At 46.4% G+C, this 5,710-nt stretch overlaps 1 pseudogene; it reads right to left on the bottom strand.

The window, feature by feature from the left end:
* Window positions 1–502: 502 nt before the first annotated feature.
* On the bottom strand, window positions 503–3,160 carry LOC102869068 (annotated as a pseudogene).
* Window positions 3,161–5,710: the final 2,550 nt, after the last annotated feature.

Genomic DNA, 5,710 nt, shown 5'->3' with positions numbered 1-5,710 from the left:
TCCGGAACTCAAATCCAGCCTGACTGAGCCCTCGGTGCAGTGGGACAGACAATACCCCTTTTACCACCTCCCCAGTGCATGAGGAGTAATGAACTTGGCTGGACTGATTTCTTAAGCACAGGCAGATCCACAATGGCATAGCAGAAGTGCTCTCCAGGATAACCAGCTTTAGGTTCTCAGGCATTAAGGTTAATACTGGAAAGGGGTTTGGGGTACAGGGCAAGTCTCCTCAAAAACTGAAGTCAACTGGGTCTCCTCTTTTGCAGTTCAAGGGTAAAGAATATGTTCAGTTTCTTTCCTGCCCAGACTGGAGGAAAATATGTACATCAGTGTGCACCAGTGATCAGAAAACCCCCAGAAACTCACGCAAGTGGGAACTGAGGGGGCCGGCTTCTCATCAGCTGGGGAATGGAGGAAATAGACCTCAAAGAAGCCATAACAAGGTGGAAGAAGCAAGGCTGCAGTCCACAGCGGTTGTGTGAGTGGGGCAGGCAGGTGGTCTCTAGGGCAAGGGGGGCCCATTGACATGTCGGCAAACAGGGCGGTTGGACATATCTCCTCCATGGCTATGGCCACCATCATGCCCTCGGTGGCCTCCTCTCCCATGTCTGGGGCCACCATGACCATGGTGTTCATGGGGAGGTGGTCCTCGATGGTCATGGCCTCGGTGACCAGGAACATCATAAGGCCGGTGGCCATGAAGCCTCCTGTGTCCAGGACCTTCATGGGGGCGATGTCCACTTCCACCAGGGCCTTCATGTGGGCGATGTCCACCACTAGCACCCATTCCTCCACCAGGGCCTTCATGGGGACGATGTCTGCCGCCCCCAACCATTCCTCTGCCGGGGCCTTCATGGGGACGATGTCTACTGCTGCTGCTCATGCCTCCACCAGGGCCTTCATGAGGATGATGACCTCCACCTCCAACCATGCCTCCACCAGGACCTCCTCGTCCATTTGGGGGTCTTCCTCCAGAGCGACTTCCTCTGGCTCCACGGAATGGAGGCGGCGGGGGCTCATTTCCTCCTCGGCCACCACGTCCCCTATGATATGGGCCAGGTCCAGGTGCTGGACTCCCTCGCATTGGGCCACCTCGCATGGGGTCACCTGGGCCATCCCAGAAGGGATCACCTCTCCGAGGAGGGGGTGGAGGACCCAGGAGACGTGGACCCACTGGCCCACCAGGACCTCCAGGGTCTGCATGGGGACCTGGCATGGGTCCCCCAGGGCCAGGAGGGAAGTGCTGCCTGCCTTTGGAGCCCCCACGGCCTCCTGGTGGGAAACCATTGGCTATTGGACCAGGGCCTAGAAGTCCATGTGGCACCAGCATCTGCTTGAGCTTGTCTGAATAGTCTTGCTGTTTCAACAATTCTTCTGAGGGATGACTGTTCGGGCTACCCACAATGGAGGTAAGGATCTCCCGAACATTGATGCCGCCTCCTCCAGGGCCCTGAGAGCTCTTCCCAGTACCTATCCTACCCATAAGGTCAGCCAGAACAGGAGGCAACTTGGAGCCACTTGCACCATCAGGTGAGCCACCTGACCCCCCAGGCTCCAAGGTCTCAACATAGGGGGTTTCGTCCATGGAACACTCCTCATCAAGGGGGATGAGTTTAGGAAGTATGGGCTCATAGGGCTCAGGATCAGGCTCATGAGGACTCTCCTTGTTCAGGAAGAGCTCCTGAAGGATCCCCTTCTCCCGCTCTGCCTGGATGTACCGTTCCTGGCTATTACTTCCAAGGGTGACAAGTGGGGAGGGCAGAACCAGGGGCCTGGGGCACACCCATGGTACCTTCTCATCCATGTTGTCATGGCTCAGACGCCGGGCTGTCTCAAATGCATGTCGGTCCGACAGTATCTCTTGCTTGGTTGCCTCGCCAAAATCCTTGATCTTATTCACATTTACTCGCTCAGTTTCATCCAATTCAAGATAGACGTATTCCCTCAGTTTGCCTTCCTCAGGCAACGTCACCGTTTTCCTCTTCCTGCCTTTATGAGTTAGCTGACTGGGATCTCCAGGACTCTCCACAGGTTTTGCATCCAGAGCCCCTGACTCCGAAGAGGCTGTATCCGTGAGCTCTGAGACTTCAACAGGTGGTACTGGGGTCCCTGGATGCTCAGTGTCCATGGCCTCAGCGGGAGGAACTGGTTCTGGAGAAGACGGTTTGGCTGTGTTTGGTTCTGTGCTTGTTTTCCCTTCAAAGGGACTTGGCTTGGCAGCTGTAGGTGACAACACTTTCTTCTTAATTTTGATTCCTGGGACAGGGGCTGAATTGAGAGCATCCAGAAAGCCCAGGCCCGCCATAGGTTGTGGGGGGATGATCTTCACTTTGATCTCTTTGGTGGCGTTAGGAGTGGTATTGAGTGGCTTGTATTTCTTCTCTGCAGGAGGGACAGCATCTCCAGGAACAGCTGCAGAGCTCTGCCGCTTAAGAGGGATGGGCTTCAGGTTGTACTTGTCAGAAACCACCACTGCGTTGGCATTCTTCTTCACAGGAACCAAAGATGGTGTCTCCAGCTCTAGCCCAGTTGAACGAAACTTGGCATGACTGGGAGCCGTGGTTCGAAGAGACTTGGGCTTTTCTTTCTTCTTCTCTGGCGCCTCTTCAGTCCGAGTCTCAGCCTTTACCTCAGTCAAAGGTCGCTCAGGAGGAATGGTTCGACTCTTTCCCTCTTCTTTACGTTTCTTCTTATCTTTTTCGGCAGGCTGAGCACTACTCCGAGAGCGGATGACAGCCATCCAATCGCTGACTAGGACAGAGGCCAATTTCCGAAGCTCTTCATCCTCACTTGATTGGCTCAGCTGTTTCACTAACTTGGCCGTGTTGTTCTGCTTGAGATGATCCAAAGTGAGTGGAAGGTGTTGCAGAGTCAGTAGAATTTGTTTTAAGAGGGGAACATTATTGGTTATCTTTGAATATGTCAGCCAATTGTTAAGAAGCTTGTAACCACCAACATCAATAAACTTGACTAATATTTCCGGTGAACAGGTCTGCAGGAGAATGTTCAAGTAAGTGCACCGACTCACCATCTTTCCTGCTTCCTTCATCAGACTAAAAATCTTGGAAATCCCATCTACACTCTTGACTTCCCCATCTCGGTTAAGAAAGGTATCCAGGCCTTTGAGCAGCTCTTTGGGATCTACTGGACCCGAACCCATGATTGTGATTTTATCCAATTTTTTTGCGACGTCAACACCTCAGGCTCAGGGGGGTAGAGGATTAAAATTTGGAGGAAAAAAAAAACACCAACCAGGACCCAAGACTCGATTATTTGAGGGGTCTCATTGGATCAAAGTCTCTTTAAAAAACAAAGGCCAACTCAGTAGTCATTCCCCCCACCCACCCAACTCCATTTAGGGAGGGGGGGGGGTCTTTGAAAAAAAATGTCTGAGTGGATTAAACAAATTAAAATGCTGGATGAGTTAATTTGGGTGGGTTTGGGAGGGAGGGTGGTTATTTTTTTGCAGTTCTGTGGTGATGGTCCTTCGGCCACAGATTTCAGTCCCAAGCAGCGTGGGCTGGTGGGGGAGGGAAAGATAGGTGGGTGGGGGGCTGAAGACACAACACAAGTAGTTGGGCTGGTGGCTGCGGTTTTCCCTTTCCCCCCCTCTCAGGATCCTTTGACGGGCTTATATGTTGCTGCGGCTTGTTTCGGTTTTCCTCAGGGCCGGGATGTCTTTCTCGGAGAAAACTGAAACCTCTAAACGAAACCCAGAATGGTGGTTGCCCACTCGGGTGGAGTCTTTTATACCAGGACGCCGCCCAATGCGCCCAAACGTGCTAGTGAAACGCCCTTGTCGCGCGAGACATTGTGCGCAAAACGTGCTAGTGAAACGCCCTTGTTCCGGGAGACATTGTGCGCGAGGCGTGAACTCATTGGCTAATCAGAAGGCTAACTCGCCAGCTGATTGGCTACCCTTCCATGTCCTTCGCTCACCAAAATTATTCTTAACAGAAAATATGACAGTGTTTCAAAAATCCAGTTGTTTATTATTTTCCCACATATTGTAGATATCTAGTTCTTTTTTTCTAGAAATTGGCCAGTACTTTAAAATATACAAACTATTTGGAATTACAGAATTTTAATCATTATTATATTAAGGAGCCAGTTGACACTATAGTTCTGTGTTTAATTGTTAACTAAATGATGAACTGTGAAAGAACGATGTGGTAATATACTTTCATATCGATTGCAACTTTAGAAAATTCAGAAATCCTCTGAATCTTTGTTGTGAATTATTCTGAGTTGGAAATGACTGAGCAGCAATGACTTTGTTTTTTTTAAATAAATCTGTTTTATCTTCAAATTTTTACTTCACTTAAATATTTTTATTACATTTTATATAAAGATATAGTATGAAAATGATTATATAAAAATTTTCAATATTCAAAGTAGAATAGAATAATTGTTGTTCTATGTACAACAGCCCTAAACGGTGCTCTATCCTGTGCCAATCTCATTGCCTCGGACACACCCATCCCGATTACCCCAGTCACTGAATCAATCCACCTCATAGAGGGTCTTCCCCTCCTGCGCTGTCCCTCTACTCTACCCATCATGATGTCTCTCTCCAAAGACCTTTCTCTCCTTACAACATGTCCAAAGTATGTCAGGCGAAGCCCCGAATCCTTGCCTCCAAGGAGCAGCCTGATTTAACCCTCTCTCACGAAGAAACAAAAGAGAGCCCAACAATGACAAGTATTCTTTCATCTACATAGGTTTCACTATTACAATATAGACATTTTATTGGTTTTTAAAGTACTGTATCTGTTTTAGGGCTTGTTGAAAACTTATTCCACAGAATTGAAGTAAATAATAAAAAAAAAGAAACAAAAAATCTGGGGGGAAAAGTGCTCAAGATCAATCAGCAAGAAAAGCCTAAATTATCATATCTTGTTAATTCATGTATTTCTTAAGACTCTCACAAATAATTTTGATATCTGGTGATATTTTTTTTCTCCAGTCCAATAAATGGGATCTATTTGTCACTTATTTAAAAAATTAATAAGTCTTGAAATCTTACCTCTAAATTAATATCATGTAGAATGGATACTATATTACATTTTCTTTTTCTGCTCTACATGTAATGATTTTTTAACTTACACATGCAAACATATATTGTTGTTATGTGCTACATAGTTAATTCTGGCTTTATAGTGACCTAGTGAAATTAAAAAAAAAAAGAGTTCTGGTGCCTCGTGGTAAGAAGCTGTGCTGCCAACCCAAAACCGCATGGTTTGAATTCACCAGCTGCTTTTTGAGAGAAAGTCAAGAATCTCCTTCCCACACAATTTACTGTATTGCCTTTGAAAGTCAGCTTTCTGAAGGGTCAGCTGTAGATCTATTCCAACTCCACTGTACATAGCAATAATGTAATAGTGGAATATAGTTTAACTGCTATGGTGAACTACTTAAAGTTTACAGTTTATGAGAATGTATGTAGCATTAAATACGTTGATTTCAGACAGATTTTTTTCCCTCAGAGACTGCAAATTATAAAATTTGAATTGAAAGAAGTGATAACATACCCAACCTCTATTAAACAGAAGGTATAAGATAAAAGGTAAAAGGATATTGAAAGATATTTTAATGCATCATCCTTCAGATTAAGTGTTAAAACGTTCCAAAAATTAATTTATAGCATGAGGTGTTTGGCAGTAGATTGTAATGGGATATGCAAAGTATAATAATAATAATAATAATAATA

The sequence above is a fragment of the Elephantulus edwardii genome, unplaced genomic scaffold (genome assembly GCF_000299155.1).
Source record: "Elephantulus edwardii isolate Elephantulus edwardi_28Jun2011 unplaced genomic scaffold, EleEdw1.0 scaffold00085, whole genome shotgun sequence".
NCBI lineage: Eukaryota > Metazoa > Chordata > Mammalia > Macroscelidea > Macroscelididae > Elephantulus > Elephantulus edwardii.
This window is presented reverse-complemented; position numbering and strand designations above follow the sequence as displayed.